We start from the raw sequence: 20,063 nt of genomic DNA on the forward strand, positions 1-20,063 counted from the left end.
TGAGGACTTTGCCAAATATTTAAAACAAAAGATAGTCAACATCAGAGAAAGCTTCACTACACAGTCCCCACAGACCCGCTACACAACTGCTCAGTTCTCTTCTCCCAAAACCCGCTTTTCCACCATTACAGAAGAAAAACTCTCCACTCTACTCTCCTGACCACCTGTGCACTTGACCTAATCCCATCCCACCTCATCCCTAACCTCACCGCAGTGTTTATCCCAGTCCTAACTCATCTCTTCAACCTATCACTAAACTCTGGTGTCTTCCCCTCTGCTTTTAAACATGCTACCATTACACCCATCCTCAAAAAGCCTTCACTTGACCCATCTTCCTTGTCCAGTTATCGCCCCATATCACTTCTTCCGTATGCCTCAAAGCTACTTGAACAACATGTCCATTCAGAACTGTCCTCCCATCTCTCCTCCTGCTCCCTCTTTGACCGCCTACAAACAGGCTTCCGACCCCACCACTCTACCGAGACTGCCGTTACCAAAGTCACCAATGACCTACTGACTATCAAAACCAAGAAACAATACTCTGTCCTCCTTCTCCTTGACCTGTCCTCTGCCTTCTACACTGTTGACCACTCCCTTCTGTTGCAAACTCTCTCATCTCTTGACATCACTGACCTGGCCCTCTCCTGGATCACATCATACCTCACAGACCGGATGTTTAGCGTCTCCCACTACCGCACCACCTCCTCGTCTCATTCCCTCTCTGTTGGTGTCCCGCAAGGCTCTGTCCTAGGACCCCTGCTCTTCTCTATCTACACTTTTGGCCTGGGACAGCTCATAAAGTCCCATGGCTTTCAGTATCACTCCTATGCTGACGACACACAAATCTACCTCTCTGGTCCAGACATAACCACCTTACTATCAAGAATCCCACAATGTATATCTTCTATATCATCCTTCTTTGCCTCTCGCTTTCTTAAACCTAACATGGATAAGACAGAATTCATAATCTTTCCCCCATCTTGTTCAACACCCCCAACAGACCTACAGTCATGTGAAAAAATTAGGACACCCTTTGAAAGCATGTGGTTTTTTGTAACATTTTTAATAAAAGGTTATTTCATCTCCGTTTCAACAATACAGAGAGATTAAAGTAATCCAACTAAACAAAGAAAACTGAAGAAAAGTCTTTTCAAGATCTTCTGTAAATGTCATTCTACAAAAATGCCTATTCTAACTGAGGAAAAAGATAGGACACCCTTGCCCCTAATAGCGAGTGTTACCTCCTTTGGCTGAAATAACTGCAGTGAGACGGTTCTTGTAGCCATCTACCAGTCTTCGACATCGGTCTGAGGAAATTTTACCCCACTCCTCAATGCAGAACTTTTTCAGCTGTGAGATGTTTGAGGGGTTTCTTGCACGTACAGCCCTTTTCAAGTCACCCCACAGCATCTCAATGGGATTCAAATCTGGACTTTGACTTGGCCATTCCAGGACTCTCCATTTCTTCTTTTTCAGCCAATCTTTGGTTGATTTACTAGTATGTTTTGGGTCATTGTCATGTTGCATGGTCCAGTTCCGCTTCAGCTTTAATTTTCTAACTGATGGTCTCACATGTTCTTCAAGCACCTTCTGATACACAGTAGAATTCATCGTGGATTCTATGATGGTGAGCTGACCAGGTCCTGCTGCAGCAAAGCAGCCCCAAACCATGACACTTCCACCTCCATGCTTCACAGTTGGTATGAGGTTCTTTTCTTGGAATGCTGTGTTTGGTTTACGCCAAACATGTCCTCTGCTGTTGTGTCCAAATAATTCAATTTTGGACTCATCTGTCCAAAGAACATTATTCCAGAAGTCCTGGTCTTTGTCAACTTTATCTCTGGCAAATTTCAGTCTGGCCTCGATGTTTCTCTTGGAAAGCAAAGGTTTCCTCCTTGCACACCTCCCATGCAAGTTAAACTTGTACAGTCTCTTTCTGATTGTAGAGGCATGTACTTCTACATCAACAGTAGCCAGAGCCTGCTGTAGTTCTCGAGATGACACTTTAGGGTTTTTGGAGACCTCTTTTAGCATCTTGCGGTCTGCTCTTGGGGTGAACTTGCTGGGGCGACCAGTCCTGGGCATGTTGGCAGTTGTTTTGAAAGCCCTCCACTTGTAGACTATCTTCCGGACAGTGGAATGGCTGATTTCAAAATCTTTTGAGATCTTTTTAAATCCCTTCCCAGACTCATAGGCTGCTACAATCTTTTTTCTGAAGTCCTCTGACAGCTCTTTTGCTCTCACCATGGTGCTCACTCTCACTTCAACAGTCAGGAGCACACCAAACTAAATGTCTGAGGTTTAAATAGGGCAAGCCTCATTCAACATGCAGAGTAACGATCTACTAATTATGTGCACCTGGTGTGATATACCTGTGTGAGATCTGAGCCAATTTAAGAGGGAATACATGTGAGGGTGTCCTATCTTTTTCCTCAGTTAGAATAGGCATTTTTGTAGAATGACATTTACAGAAGATCTTGAAAAGACTTTTCTTCAGTTTTCTTTGTTTAGTTGGATTACTTTAATCTCTCTGTATTGTTGAAACGGAGATGAAATAACCTTTTATTAAAAATGTTACAAAAAACCACATGCTTTCAAAGGGTGTCCTAATTTTTTCACATGACTGTATCTATCATGATCAATGGCTGCACACTCTCCCCAATCAACAAAGCCCGCTGCCCTGGAGTGACCTTGGATTCTGCCCTTTCGACCGCACATCCAAACCCTTTCCACCACCTGCCGCCTCCAACTCAAAAACATCTCCCGCATCCGTGCTTTCCTTAACTTTGAATCTGCGAAAATGCTTGTACATGCCCTCATTATCTCCTGCCTAGACTACTGCAACATTCTCCTCTGTGGCCTTCCATCTAGCACTCTCGCACCCCTCCAATCTATCCTCAACTCTGCTGCCCGACTAATCCACCTCTCACCCTATTACTCCTATGCCTCTCCCCTCTGCCAATCCCTTCACTGGCTCCCCATTGCCCAACAAATTCAAAGTACTAACAAATACATACAAGGCCATCCATAACCTGTCCTCTCCCTACATCTCTGAGCTACTTTCCCGATACACCCCCACACGTACTCTCCGATCCTCACAAGACCTCCTTCTCTCCTCTCCTCTTATTGCCTCTTCCCACAATCGACTACAAGATTTCTCCCGCGCATCCCCCATACTCTGGAACTCGCTACCCCAACATATCAGACTCTCGCCTACAGTGGAATCCTTCAAAAGAAACCTGAAAACCCACCTCTTCAGAGAAGCCTACAACCCGTGACCCTGCTGCTTCTATACCGCCATGACCAACTTAACCCGCACCTACTGTGTCCTTCTCCCATATCATGTAGATTGTAAGCCCTCACGGGCAGGGCCCTCTCTCCTACTCTACCAGTTTGTAACTCATCTTGTTTATGATTAGTGCAATTGTCTGTATTATGTATGTGCACCCCTTATCATATGTACAGCGCTATGGAATTAATGGCGGTTTAATAATTAATAATAATAATTATAAATCCCATCGCCATTTACATAAACATTGAACTGTCCCTGCCTATTCATGCGTCTGCTCGACGCGTTTCTATATCACTATTGTGACAGTGATATATCCTCAGGAGCAGAGTATTATATCGGCATGAGTGCAGTTCGCCCCATCTGTTCAGCGAAACTGTCACTCTGCCTGCAGGTAATGGACGCTGCACGCTCCTGTTAGCGCGCGTACAGCACACAAAGAAACAGCCTCCGGCTCTATTACGGCCGTAGCGCGGCCTCTCAACGCCGCTCTCATATCAAGATAGCCACTCCCACCAGGCAGAGCTAGTCGGCATGCGGATATGTCACTTGGGGGAGTGAAACATCATCTTACTCCGCTATGCCCATTATAATTATGCTGACCGCTATTGTGGGTAATATTTCATTGGCAGAAAAATTGCCTACCATATCAGAGGGTGTGCTGAGACGTACAACATCGCCCTGGAGGTAAATAGAAAAAGAATCACAACAACCTAACATTTACTATTGGCCATATTCCCAATCCACAGCAAGGTCACCCAGATAACTGGTGACATATTTGATGGAGATATGGTATGCTCGAAGGTGTAATAATCTACATCTCATAAAACACATATAAACCAGAATCTTTTAAAGTGATATATATAAGATGTTTAAGTTTTTATATATACACCTCAGCCTATGTCTGGGATCACCATTAGCAACCAGGTCACTGTAGTGTATATACCTATAGCATTGGGGTATCCGATTTGATAAATCCATGGGAATTCTCCTTTTAAATGAAACATGTATAGGAGATAAAGTCGTTCAGGCCAAAGGGTTTTACAGTTCTTAATGTAAATGTCCACTGCGCCTCTTTCCGCGGCAGCAGATTGTCTATGTCCCCACCTCTCGGAGAGCCTCTAACATGTTCAATACCTTGAAAGGATATACATTGTTTCACTCCCGGGTGACATTCCATAACATGTTGGTCAATTGGAGTATCATCCTCATTGCTGATGCTCAGCAAGTGTTCTCCAATCCGTCTCCTAAATTCCCTCTTGGTTTTACCCACACATTGTTTTTGGCAGATACATGTAGCCACATAAACCACCCCTACCGTTTTGCAGTTAATGAAGGACCTGATGACAAAGTTCCGTCCTGTTGGGCTACATGCACACGTTCAGGATTCATGTGCAGAGAATCCGCACTGAAATCCGCAGGTGTTCGCAGGCAAATCTGTGCGGTCAATCCGCATTAATTGATGCGGATTTGGTGCGGATTTTCCGCATGCGGATTTCACTAAGTGAATGAAGAAAATCCGGTCAGGAAAAAAATTTTTTATTGACATGTCGCGGATTTTAACCACTTCAGCCCCGCTAGGTGAAACCCCCTTCATGACCAGAGCACTTTTTACACTTCGGCACTACACTCCTTTCACCGTTTATCGCTCGGTCATGCAACTTACCACCCAAATGAATTTTACCTCCTTTTCTTCTCACTAATGGAGCTTTCATTTGGTGGTATTTTATTGCTGCTGACATTTTTACTTTTTTTGTTATTAATCAAAATGTAACGATTTTTTTGCAAAAAAATGACATTTTTCACTTTCAGCTGTAAAATTTTGCAAAAAAAACGACATCCATATATAAATTTTTCGCAAAATATATTGTTCTACATGTCTTTGATAAAAAAAAAATGTTTGGGCAAAAAAAAAAATATGGTTTGGGTAAAAGTTATAGCATTTACAAACTATGGTACAAAAATGTGAATTTCCGCTTTTTGAAACAGCTCTGACTTTCTGAGCACCTGTCATGTTTCCTGAGGTTCTACAATGCCCAGACAGTACAAACACCCCACAAATGACCCCATTTCGGAAAGTAGACACCCTAAGGTATTCGCTGATGGGCATAGTGAGTTCATAGAACTTTTTATTTTTTGTCACAAGTTAGCGGAAAATGATGATGATTTTTTTTTTTTTTTTTTTTCTTACAAAGTCTCATATTCCACTAACTTGCGACAAAAAATAAAAAATTCTAGGAACTCACCATGCCCCTCACAGAATACCTTGGGGTGTCTTCTTTCCAAAATGGGGTCACTTGTGGGGTAGTTATACTGCCCTGGCAATTTAGGGGCCCAAATGTGTGAGAAGAACTTTGCAATCAAAATGTGTAAAAAATGACCGGTGAAATCCAAAAGGTGCACTTTGGAATATGTGCCCCTTTGCCCACCTTGGCAGCAAAAAAGTGTGACACATCTGGTATCGCCGTACTCAGGAGAAGTTGGGGAATGTGTTTTGGGGTGTCATTTTACATATACCCATGCTGGGTGAGAAAAATATCTTGGTCAAATGCCAACTTTGTATAAAAAAAATGGGAAAAGTTGTCTTTTGCCAAGATATTTCTCTCACCCAGCATGGGTATATGTAAAATGACACCCCAAAACACATTCCCCAACTTCTCCTGAGTACGGCGATACCAGATATGTGACACTTTTTTGCTGCCAATGTGGGCAAAGGGGCACATATTCCAAAGTGCACCTTTCAGATTTTGCAGGCCATTTTTTACACATTTTGATTGCAAGGTACTTCTCACACATATGGGCCCCTAAATTGCCAGGGCAGTATAACTACGCCACAAGTGACCCCATTTTGGAAAGAAGACACCCCAAGGTATTCCGTGAGGGGCATGGCGAGTTCCTAGAATTTTTTATTTTTTGTCGCAAGTTAGTGGAATATGAGACTTTGTAAGGAAAAAAGAAAAATCATCATTTTCCGCTAACTTGTGACAAAAAATAAAAAATTCTAGGAACTTGCCGTGCCCCTCACGGAATACCTTGGGGTGTCTTCTTTCCAAAATGGGGTCACTTGTGGCGTAGTTATACTGCCCTGGCAATTTAGGGGCCCAAATGTGTGAGAAGTACCTTGCAATCAAAATCTGTAAAAAATGGCCTGTGAAATCTGAAAGGTGCACTTTGGAATGTGTGCCCCTTTGCCCACCTTGGCTGCAAAAAAGTGTCACACATCTGGTATCGCCGTACTCAGGAGAAGTTGGGGAATGTGTTTTGGGGTGCCATTTTACATATAACCATGCTGGGTGAGAGAAATATCTTGGCAAAAGACAACTTTTCCTATTTTTTTATACAAAGTTGGCATTTGACCAAGATATTTTTCTCACCCAGCATGGGTATATGTAAAATGACACCCCAAAACACATTGCCCAACTTCTCCTGAGTACGGCGATACCAGATGTGTGACACTTTTTTGCAGCCTAGATGCGCAAAGGGGCCCAAATTCCTTTTAGGAGGGCATTTTTAGACATTTGGATCCCAGACTTCTTCTCACACTTTCGGGCCCCTAAAAAGCCAGGGCAGTATAAATACCCCACATGTGACCCCACTTTGGAAAGAAGACACCCCAAGGTATTCAATGAGGGGCCTGGCGAGTTCCTAGAAATTTTTTATTTTTTGCATAAGTTAGCGGAAATTGATTTTTTTTGTTTTTTTCTCACAAAGTCTCACTTTCCGCTAACTTAGGACAAAAATTTCAATCTTTCATGGACTCAATATGCCCCTCAGCAAATACCTTGGGGTGTCTTCTTTCCGAAATGGGGTCACATGTGGGGTATTTATACTGCCCTGGCTTTTTAGGGGCCCTAAAGCGTGAGAAGAAGTCTGGAATATAAATGTCTAAAAATGTTTACGCATTTGGATTCCGTGAGGGGTATGGTGAGTTCATGGGAGATTTTATTTTTTGACACAAGTTAGTGGAATATGAGACTTTGTAAGAAAAAACAAAAACAAAAACAAACAAAAAATTTCCGCTAACTTGTGCCAAAAAAAATGTCTGAATGGAGCCTTACCGGGGGGGTGATCAATGACAGGGGGGTGATCAATGACAGGGGGGTGATCACCCATATAGACTCCCTGATCACCCCCTGTCATTGATCAACCCCCTGGTAAGGCTCCATTCAGACGTCCGTATAATTTTTACGGATCCATGGATCGGATCCGCAAAACACATGCGGACGTCTGAATGGAGCCTTACAGGGGGGTTATCAATGACAGGGGGTGATCAGGGTGATCACCCCCCTGTCACTGATCTGATCCATGGATACATGGATCGGATCCACAAAACACATGCGGACGTCTGAATGGAGCCTTACAGGGGGGTTATCAATGACAGGGGGTGATCAGGGTGATCACCCCCTGTCACTGATCACCCCCCCTGTAAGGCTCCATTCAGACATCCGCATGATTTTTACGGATCCATGGATACATGGATCGGATCCACAAAACACATGCGGACGTCTGAATGGAGCCTTACAGGGGGGTTATCAATGACAGGGGGTGATCAGGGTGATCACCCCCCTGTCACTGATCACCCCCCCTGTAAGGCTCCATTCAGACATCCGCATAATTTTTACGGATCCATGGATACATGGATCGGATCCACAAAACACATGCGGACGTCTGAATGGAGCCTTACAGGGGGGTTATCAATGACAGGGGGTGATCAGGGTGATCACCCCCCTGTCACTGATCACCCCCCCCTGTAAGGCTCCATTCAGACATCCGCATGATTTTTACGGATCCATGGATACATGGATCGGATCCACAAAACACATGCGGACGTCTGAATGGAGCCTTACAGGGGGGTGATCAATGACAGGGGGGTGATCAGGGAGTGTATATGGGTGATCACCCGCCTGTCATTGATCACCCCCTGTAAGGCTCCATTCAGACGTCCGCATGTGTTTTGCGGATCCGATCCATGTATCCATGGATCCGTAAAAATCATGCGGACGTCTGAATGGAGCCTTACAGGGGGGTGATCAATGACAGGGGGGTGATCAATGACAGGGGGTGATCAGGGAGTGTATATGGGTGATCACCCGCCTGTCATTGATCACCCCCTGTAAGGCTCCATTCAGACGTCCGCATGTGTTTTGCGGATCCGATCCATGTATCCATGGATCCGTAAAAATCATGCGGACGTCTGAATGGAGCCTTACAGGGGGTGATCAATGACAGGGGGTGATCAGGGAGTGTATATGGGTGATCACCCGCCTGTCATTGATCACCCCCCTGTAAGGCTCCATTTAGACGTCCGTATGCGTTTTGCGGATCCGATCCATGTATCCGTGGATCCGTAAAAATCATATGGACGTCTGAACGGAGCCTGACGGGGGGGTGATCAATGACAGGGCGGTGATCAATGACAGGGGGGTGATCAGGGAGTTTATATGGGGTGATCATGGGTGATCAGGGGTTTATAAGGGGTTAATAAGTGACGGGGGGGGGGGTGTAGTGTAGTGTGGTGTTTGGTGCGACTGTACTGACCTACCTGAGTCCTCTGGTGGTCGATCCTAACAAAAGGGACCACCAGAGGACCAGGTAGGAGGTATATTAGACGCTGTTATGAAACCAGCGTCTAATATACCTGTTAGGGGTTAAAAAATTCGGATCTCCAGCCTGCCAGCGAGCGATCGCCGCTGGCAGGCTGGAGATCCACTCGCTTACCTTCTGTTCCTGTGAGCGCGCGCGCGTTCACAGGAAATCTCGGGTATCGCGATATGACGCGCCGATGCGTCCAGGAGGAACAAATCAACCACCTCCTGGACGCATCGGCGCGTTAGGCGGTCGGGAGGTGGTTAAAATCCGCACCGCAGGTCAAAATCCGCGCGGAAAAAATCTGCATCGTGTGCATTGAGAATTTCAAATTCTCATAGAATACAATGTACATGACCTACGGTGCGGATTTTCCACACGCAAATCCGTGCGGAAAATCCGCATGCAATCCTGATCGTGTGCAGGGGGCCTTGTGGTGCATTTTACTATATTGCCCTTTTAAACGTGCCGGGTAGTCTATTGGGTAACCAAGTGGACTGTACTGGGGGACTATACAGACTGTGCACCAGTTGATCTCTTAGATTGTGCCCCTGACGAAGCTTTAGGAGCGAAACCTGGGTCGGGCAAGGAGAAAAGATGCTGGGATTTTTATGCGATTTTAAGTGCATGTTTGTAAGTATGTACTAATAAACTTTTTAAACATATTACCGGAGCTTCACTATGGTGGGCGCAATTTGTATCCACAGAGATTTCGGAATTTAAAGAAGTTAGGAACCCCAGTTGACTCACCAGGCGTATGCTGTAACCAAGTCCGCGGCTGAACTGTGTATAATAGTGTGTGAACGTGCACCTTCCATGCGGAGATCCAACTAATTTGCAGAAGAAACCTGTGATACGCTCGATATTGGAGGAGTGCCGTGTAAGTACAATCTGTGCACCACAGGGCAGATTAAACATACGGATCTACCCTATTGTTTTTCTTTGTAAGTTGCAGGATATCCATCAGTAGGAGATCTGCAGACCTCGGTAACTTTTTGAAGGGAGGAAGAAAAAAAACCTGTTTTATACCTTACATTTATGAGGCGCGCGGTCCGGACTTTATATGTACATATATGATCTCTTAGATTACTTCCTCTTCTGTACGTAATAAGTGGGGATTCACCCACAAGATGTCCAATCACCGGATCTGATTTCAGGATCCCCCAGTTCTCCTTGATAATATTCCGGACCTCCTTGTTAGCCTGATCATATGTACCTATGATTCGGATTTTATTATCCGTTGTTCGTTGTTTAGGGACCAGAAGATCATCTCTATTACTCGCTGAGGCATGCTTATATGCCTCCGCAAGACAAGGACCAGGGTACCCTCTCTGAGTGAATCTTTTTTGAAATTGGAGGATGCTTTTTTTAAATTAAGAGCAATTGCGTAGAGCTCTTAAATATTGCCCTTTTGCTATACCATACTTTAATTTGGTGGGATGTGCACTCTCCCATCTCAACAAAGTGTTAGTAGCCGTGGGTTTTCGGAACATCTTAGTGGTGATTAATGACCCCATATATACTGCATACATCCCAACCGTCCCGGATTTCGGTGACTGTGCCGGAGTCCTGGAATAACTTAAGGTATGTCCCGATCTCAGCTGATTGTAATGGTAAGACAGGGAGTCGTCTGCTCCGCGCTTCACCATTCACCTCAGCCGCCAGCGGCGCCCCAGCAGCAGCACGATATACTTTCACACATTGCGTTGCTGAACTGTGTAGGAGGAGCGGTGCAGGCCGGGAATCAGCCTCTGCTCCCCCTACACAGCAAGATGTGCCCTCTTTCTGTGAAGATGGCACATTTCTGGGCATAACAACTGTGAGGGGGTACATCTTGGCTTATATACCATGAGGGGGCACATATCTGGACATACCTATTGTGAGGGGGCACATATCTTAGCATAACTACTGTGAGAGGGCATATCTGGGCATAACTACGGTGAGGGGGCACATATCTTGGCATAACTACTGAGAGGGGAAATATATCTGGGCACACTTATTGTGAAGGGGCACAATATGGGCAGAACTACTGTGAGGGGCAAAATACAATGTGAGCATTACTACTGTGAAGGGACACATATGGGCATAACTACAGTGAAGAGGGCACATGTGGGCATAGCTACTGTGTGATAGCACAAAGGGGGAATAATTGCTATGTGGGGGCATTAAGGGCACTGGGTGTCTATAGTTATGCTTTAGACAGGGTGAGAGGCATGGCCTAGTATGAAAAAAAAAATTATTGTCCCTCTTTGCAATTTTCTAAAGTTGGGACATATGTATACTGTATTCCAGTCATGTATCTTCAAATAGCTGGATTGCAAGGTTGATAAGGCCTTAGGGAAAGTACATAAGGGGTTTGAACGTTCTCCTCGCATTCATTCTTCAACTGTAATAAAAACGGCCAACTTACTATATAACCTATATATTTTCTTTTAAAAAAATTAATTTTTTTATTTGCATTTTTCTAGACATTGGGGGAGATTTATCAAAACTGGTGTAAGTAAAGGCTTAGTTGCAGTGGCGTAGCTAGAAATGACTGGGCCCCACAGCAAATTTTTGAATGGGGCTCCATCCCAAAGTAATTTTTTAACAACCCCTTCCGTTCATGCCGCCCACATTCCTGTGGTTATTAAAGATCGCTCTCTCAGACAAGGCCCGGCAGCTGTTCCATCCGTTTTATACACTGTCTGTACTGTCACTGTGTATCATTTCATTGTGTAATACTGTTGAGTGGGCCCTGACCAAATCCTTTAGTCCTCCTCCTCCTGGATGGGCCCCTTCTGGGTCAGGGCCCCAAAGCTGCAGGTCCCTTGCTTTCCCTATAGCTATGCCCCTGCTTAGTTGCCTCTGTGTTGCCCATAATAACCAATCAGATTCCAACTTTCATTTTTCAGGAATCCTTTGCAAAATGAAAGGTGGAATCTGATTGGTTGCTATGGGCAACTAAGCCAGTTATCCTTTACACCCGTTTTGATAAATCTCCCCATTGTCTATTCTAAAAGCTGGTGTGATTGTGCTGTAATAACAACTTAACACCAGAAGAGGGCAGCATTGTTAATCATATGGTGCAATATGTACGAAAAGCAGGTTCATCTTCCGCACTTAACATTTAGAATATGTGTGTAATAATTCTAAGTGATATAATAAAGAACAAAGAAATGCAGGGTCATCTAGCAATTCTGCATACGGTGTAGATCTTGCTGTGAAGTGCTGGTAATTAGTGTTGAACAAATTGAAGCATCCCAACTGGAATTCGATCCGCCGCAAATAAGAATTTAATTGTGCTTTATAGTAACTAATCAATTTTTCCTAAAATGGTGGCTGAAAATAAAAAATAATTATACTCACCTCATCCACTTGATCGTAGAGACCACATGTGGTGACACTGAAGGTCCTTTGGAGGTTTTCTTCAATCAAGATGAGAATGGACGGCCTTTCCACGATCAAATGGATAAAGTGAGTATAATTTTTTTTAACCTTTTAACCCTGGATTAACTCCTGAGCAGCATTGAACGCGGTCTCTGGGGGGTTAAATGACAAGAGGCGACTCGATCACCGTTCCCTGTCATTGGGCCCACTCCATACAATTAAAATTGATTCATGATGAAGTCATTCGCAACTAATCGAATTTCTTGATGAAGTTCGGCGAAGCTGCCGAATCAAATTTTAAAAAATTGTATTAATCTCTACTGGTATTGTTTACCTAGCGATGAGGCCTATTGTCTTTTCCCTTCCGTCTTGTTGTCTTTTGGTGTTCTCCCCTACTACATCCGTGACATTATCCAGAGCCAATACCACAATTTTTTGTTCTGATCTGTGTAGCTATGGATGCTATGACTGCACTGGTCGAACAGCTGCAGAATCTGACTTTGGAGGTAGCAGACCTCCGTGCAATGGTTTTGCAGATTCAGAGCCCACAGGCTGCTGGTTCCGGTGGTGGGTTCCAGGCCTGCCCTGAACCAAAGGTAGCTCTCCCGGACAGGTTTTCCGGGGGTAGTGACAATTTCATCCGGTTCAGGGAGTCATGTAAATTATACTTTAGGCTTCGTCCATACTCTTCTGGTGATGAGTGTCAACGTGTGGGTATAATTATTTCATTGCTTAACCCCTTAAGGACACAGCCTTATTTCACCTTAAGGACTTGGCCATTTTTTGCAAATCTGACCAGTGTCACTTTAAGTGCTGATAACTTTAAAACGCGTTAACTTATCCAGGCCATTCTGAGATATGTATTAGAAACCACCCAAAAATGACCCCATTCTAGAAACTACACCCCTCAAGGTATTCAAAACTGATTTTACAAACGTCGTTAACCCTTTAGGTGTTCCACAAGAGTTAATGGCAAATGGTGATAAAATTTCAGAATTTAGATTTTTGGGCAAATTTTCAATTTTAATAAATTTTTTCCAGTAACAAAGCAAGGGTTAACAGCCAAACAAAATGCTATATTTATTGCCTCGATTCTGTAGTTTGCAGAAACACCCCATATGTGGCCGTAAACTACTGTACGGGCACAGAGTAGGGCGTAGAGGGAAAGGTGCGCGTATGATTTTTGGAAGGCAGATTTTGCTGGACTGTTTTTTTTGACATCATGTCCCATTTGAAGCCCCCTGATGCACCTTTAGAGTAGAAACGCCATAAAAGTGACCCCATCTAAGAAACTACACCCCTCAAGGTATTCAAAGCTGATTTTACAAACTTTGTTAACCTTTTAGGTGTTGCACAAGATTTAATGGAATATAGTGATACAATTTCAAAATTTTCTATTTTTTTTGGGCAGATTTTCCATTTTAATATTTTATTTCCAGTTACAAAGCAAGGGTTAACAGCCAAACAAAACTCATTATTTATGGCCCTGATTCTGTAGTTTACAGAAACCCCCCTATATGTGGTCGTAAACTGCTGTACGGGCACACGGCAGGGTGCAGAAGGAAAGGAATGCCATACGGTTTTTGGAAGGCAGATTTTGCTAGACACCATGTCCCATTTGAAGCCCCCCTAATGCACCCCTAGAGTAGAAACTCCAAAAAAGTGACCCCATTTTAGAAACTACGGGATAGGGTGGAAGTTTTGTTGGTACTAGTTTAGGGTACATATGATTTTTGGTTGCTAATTACACTTTTTGTGAGGCAAGGTAACAAGAAATAGCTTTTTTGGCACCGTTTTTTTTTGTTATTTACAACATTCATCTGACAGGTTAGATCATGTGGTATTTTTATAGAGCAGGTTGTCACGGATGCGGCGATCTCTAATATGTATACAATTTTTTTTATTTATGTAAGTTTTACACAATGATTTCATTTTTGAAAAAAAAAAATCATGTTTTAGTGTTTCCATAGTCTGAGAGCCATAGTTTTTTCAGTTTTTGGGCGATTATCTTAGGTAGGGTCTCATTTTTTGTGGGATGAGATGACGGTTTGATTGGCACTATTTTGGGGTGCATATTACTTTTTGTTCGCTTGCTATTACACTTTTTGTGACGTAAGATGACAAAATATAGCTTTTTTTACACACCGTTTTTATTTTTATTTTTTTACGGTGTTTACCTGATGGGTTAGGTCATGTGATTTATGTGTTTATAGAGCCGGTCGATATGGATGCGGCGATACATAATATGTATACTTTTTTTTAAAATGTAAGTTTTACACAATGATTTCATTTTTGAAACAAAAAAAATCATGTTTCCATAGTCTAAGAGCCATAGTTTTTTTCAGTTTTTGGGTGATTATCTTGGGTAGGGTATGATTTTTGCGGGATGAGATGACAGTTTGATTGGTACTATTTTGGCATACATGCGACTTTTTTGATATAGGGATCGACCCGAAAATCTGAAAGCGCTTATGCGGTTTTTGGGGTTTACCAACTACTACCGTAAATTTAACTTGAACTATTCATCGGTGGTTAAACCTTTAACAGACATGACTAGGAAGGGTGCTGATATTTCTATCTGGTCTGATGCGTCATTACAGGCCTTTTCTGCTTTGAAAGAATGTTTTGCTTCGGCCCCTATTCTGATGCAACCGACGTGTCTCAGCCATTTATTGTTGAGGTTGACGCGTCAGAGGTTGGGGTAGGAGCAATATTGTCGCAGGGTCCTTCACCCAGTAAATGGCGCGCATGTGCATTTTTCTCTAAAAAACTCTCGACTGCTGAAAGGAATTATGATGTGGGGAATAGGAAATTGCTGGCCATTAATTTGGCTTTCGAGGAATGGCGGCATTGGTTGGAAGGAGCAATTCATCCTATTACGGTAATTATGGATCACAAGAATCTGGCCTACTTGGAGTCGGCTAAGCGACTGAACCCAAGGCAGGCTAGATGGTCATTGTTTTTCACCAGATTTGACTTCATCGTTATTTACCGACCTGGGGTTAAGAACGTCAAGGCGGATTCTTTGTCATGTAGATTTCCTGGGGGTGGGGTGAGTCTAATGACCCTAATCCCATTTTATCTGAAGGGGTAGTTATTTCTGCTCTTTATCATGATCTCGAGGCCAGGGTGTTGGAGGCACTGGAGGATGCTCCGGACTCTTGTCCTCAGGGGAAATTGTTTGTTCCCCCCGAATTACGTCACAAGGTGTTCAAGGAACATCACTGTACAGTGCTTGCTGGGCACCCTGGGAGCAGATCGACTATCGATCTCATCTCTCGCAGATTCTGGTGGCCGGGGTTACGTAAGTGTATTGAGGACTATGTGTCAGCTTGTGGTACCTGTGCACGTGCTAAGGTGACACATACTCTGCCTTCCGGGTCTCTGCCATCCCGTCCAGACCTTGGACCCATAAAACTCTTGCGCAGGTGTTTGTCGACAACATCGTGTAACTACATGGCATTCCCTCTGATGTGGTGTCTGATAGAGGGACTCAGTTTGTTTCCAAATTCTGGAGAGCGTTCTGTACTCATCTGGGTGCACAATTGTCCTTCTCTTCGGCTTTTCATCCTCAGTCGAACGGACCGACGGAGCGCTCTAATCAGAATCTGGAGACTTACTTGAGATGTTTTGTTTTAGAGAATCACGAAGAGTGATCTTCATTTTTGTCGTTAGCTGAGTTTGCTATAAATAACCGTAGACAGGAATTCACTGATACAGTACAGACCAAAAGTTTGGACACACCTTCTCATTCAAAGAGTTTTCTTTATTTTCATGACCATGACAATTGTAGATTCACACTGAAGGCATCAAAACTATGAATTAACACATGTGGAATTATATACATAACAAAAAAGTGTGAAACAACTGAAAATATGTCATATTCTACGTTCTTCAAAGTAGCCACCTTTGGCTTTAATACTGCTTTGCACACTCTTGGCATTCTCTTGATGAGCTTCAAGAGGTAGTCACCTGAAATGGTCTTCCAACAGTCTTGAAGGAGTTCCCAGAGATGCTTAGCACTTGTTGGCCCTTTTGCCTTCACTCTGCGGTCCAGCTCACCCCAAACCATCTCGATTGGGTTTAGGTCCGGTGACTGTGGAGGCCAAGTCATCTGGCGCAGCACCCTATCACTCTCCTTCATGGTCAAATAGCCCTTACACAGCCTGGAGGTATGTTTGGGGTCATTGTCCTGTTGAAAAATAAACGATGGTCCAACTAAAATCAAACCGGATGGAATAGCATGCCGCTGCAAGATGCTGTGGTAGCCATGCTGGTTCAGTATGCCTTCAATTTTGAATAAATCCCCAACAGTGTCACCAGCAAAGCACCCCCACACCATCACACCTCCTCCTCCATGCTTCACGGTGGGAACCAGGCATGTAGAGTCCATCCGTTCACCTTTTCTGCATCGCACAAAGACACAATGGTTGTAACCAAAGATCTCAAATTTGGACTCATCAGACCAAAGCACAGATTTCCACTGGTCTAATGTCCATTCCTTGTGTTCTTTAGCCCAAACAAGTCTTTTCTGCTTGTTGCCTTTCCTTAGCAGTGGTTTCCTAGCAGATATTCTACCATGAAGGCCTGATTCACACAGTCTCCTCTTAACAGTTCTTCTAGAGACGTGTCTGCTGCTAGAACTCTGTGTGGCATTGACCTGGTCTCTAATCTGAGCTGCTGTTAACCTGAGATTTCTGAGGCTGGTGACTCGGATGAACTTATCCTCCGCAGCAGAGGTGACTCTTGGTCTTCCTTTCCTGGGGTGGTCCGCATGTGAGCCAGTTTCTTTGTAGCGCTTAATGGTTTTTGTGACTGCACTTTCAAATACTTTCAAAGTTTTCCCAATTTTTCGGACTGACTGACCTTGATTTCTTAAAGTAATGATGGCCACTCGTTTTTCTTTACTTAGCAGATTTTTTTCTTGCCATAATACAAATTCTAACAGTCTATTCAGTAGGACTATCAGCTGTGTATCCACCTGACTTCTCCACAACGCAACTGATGGTCCCAACCCCATTTATAAGGCAAGAAATCCCACTTATTAAACTTGACAGGGCACACCTGTGAATTGAAAACCATTTCAGGTGACTACCTCTTGAAGCTCATCAAGAGAATGCCAAGAGTGTGCAAAGCAGTAATCAAAGCCAAAGGTGGCTACTTTGAAGAACCTAGAATATGACATATTTTCAGTTGTTTCACACTTTTTTGTTATGTATATAATTCCACATGTGTTAATTCATAGTTTTGATGCCTTCGGTGTGAATCTACAATTTTCATAGTCATGAAAATAAAGAAAACTCTTTAAATGAGAAGGTGTGTCCAAACTTTTGGTCTGTACTGTAAGTCACAGTTTTTTGGGGCATATGGGTTCCATCCACAGTTTGGTACATTTTCTGGTGCTCATAATTCCGGCATTTCTGAGGAGGAACGATTTTCCTTTTCTTTGTCTTCTATTTGGCGGAAAATCAAAAATAACCTGGAAAAGATGGGCAACGGGTATAAGCGTGCAGCTGACAGGAGACGTATGAGTGGTCCGGACCTGAGAGTGGGTGATTCTGTGTGGCTGTCTACAAGAAACATTAAACTTACCTTCTTGGAAGTTGGGACCAAGATTTATTGGTCCATATAAGATCACTGCCATTGTTAACCCTGTAGCTATCCGTCTTGAACTTCCTCAGGCATTGAAAATCCATAACGTATTTCATAAATCGTTGTTAAAGAAATGTGTTGAACCTGTTGAGTCGTCCTCCTTGCCTCCCGCTCCTGTCATAGTGGACGGCAATTTGGAATTTCAGATCAGCAGGATTGTGGACTCCCGAGTTCTCCGGAGGTCCCTCCAGTATCTCGTTCATTGGAGAGGGTACGGACCAAAGGAGAGGATGTGGGTTCCAGCGACCGATGTTAATGCTAGTCGTCTGGTGAGAGCATTCCACAGAGCTCATCCTGATAAGGTTGGTCCTGGGTGCCCGGAGGTCACCCGTAGAAGGGGGGGTACTGTCACACCGGTGACAGGTTTGAGACGGTCTGAAAGATTATCTGCTCATTAGTGATCTAACAGCCTCTTTTGGTTTCACTTTGTCTGTGTGTTGCTTGTATGTCCACACCTCCTGTTCAGGTGTGGATCATGTGACCTTTACCTCCCCCTATTTAGTTTGACTTCACCCATCACTCCTTGCTCTGGATAGCTTCATTTGGTGTTAGAAGAGCTGGAGTGTGGTTCTAGTTGAAGTCCTGATCATCTATCATCCATCATCCTTAGAAGTTAAGTGTTCCGCTTGTTGTGTTTTCTATTCCCCCCCCCCTCCTTTGTTTACTAGGCCTTAGTGAGATGCTGGTTCCTTCACCAGGGAAGGAGCGGGTTGTCTCTGCCCTGTCATTAAGTCTAGGGCATCAAAGGGCCACCAGAGTTTTCTAGGTTCCTGTGTATGGGCATCTCTACCATCGAGAGGTGCCCATACGGATAGGAGTTAGGGCCAGGAGCAGGGTTTTATAGGTGGTGACCCTTTTCCTTCCCTGGCGGTGAGGCCTAGTGTCTTTTCCCTTCCGTCTTGTTGTCTTTTGGTGTTCTCCCCTACTACATCCGTGACAGTTGCCCATAGCAACATAACTCCTGAAAAAGGAAAGAATCTATCTGATTGGTTGCTGGGGGCAACGTAGTCAGTTTTCCTTTGCACTGGAAAACTGGCTAAGTGTAAAGTAAAGTTATGCACTTGGAGGCTAATAATCTGCATGCAGCATATGTCCTAGAGGGAGTAAAACTGGGAGAGTCACTTGTTGAGAAGGATCTAGGTGTATTAGTAGATCATAGACTAAATAACAGCATGCAATGCCAGTCAGCTGCCTCTAAGGCCAACAGAATTTTGTCTTATATTAAAAGAGGTATGGACTCGCGGGACAGGGATGTAATATTGCCACTATACAAAGCGTTGGTGCGGCCTCAACTGGAATACGCAGTTCAGTTCAGGGCACCAGTCCATAAAAAGAATGCCCTGGAGTTAGAAAAAGTACAGAGGAGAGCAACTAAACTCATAAATGGCCTGGAAGATCTTAATTTTGAGCAAAGATTAAATGAACTGAATTTGTTTAGCCTTGAAAAAAGATGTCTAAGGGGGACATGATTAAGGCTACTTTCACATTTGCGTTTCGGATTTCCGTTTGTGAGATCCGTCATAGCCTCTCACAAGCAGTCCAAAACAAATCAGTTTTGCCCTAATGCATTCTGAATGGTAAAGGATCCACTCAGAATGCATTAGTTTTCCTCCGAACAGTCTCCATTCTGCTTTGGAGGCGGACACCAAAACGCTGCCTGCTTGACGAAACTGAGCCAAACGGATCTGTCCTGGCACACAATGTAAGTCAATGGGGATGGATCTGTTTTCGCTGACACAATCTGGCACAACAGAAAATGTATCCATCTCCCATTGACTTTTAATGGAGTTCATGATGGATCCGTCTTGGCTATGTTACAGATAATACAAATGGATCCGTTCATGACAGATGCATGCGGTTGTATTATTGTAACGGATCCGTTATTGCAGATCCATGACGGATCTGCCCAAAACGCGAGTGTGAAAGTAGCCTAACCTGTACAAATATATAAACAGACCATACAAAAAATATCAACCGAAGCTATTCTGTCTTAAAGGGAACCTGTCATCAACTTTATGCTGACCGTTCTGAGGGCAGTATAAAAGTAGTGACAGAAATGCTGATGTCAGCGGTGTGTCACTCATGAGCTAAAAGTAAGTGGTTGCCGAAAACCAGCATCATAATCATTGCAGCCCAGGCCTTGAAAAGAGTGTAATCTACCTGAGAA

This window comes from Bufo gargarizans, chromosome 1 (assembly GCF_014858855.1).
Source record: "Bufo gargarizans isolate SCDJY-AF-19 chromosome 1, ASM1485885v1, whole genome shotgun sequence".
Taxonomy (NCBI): Eukaryota; Metazoa; Chordata; class Amphibia; order Anura; family Bufonidae; genus Bufo; species Bufo gargarizans.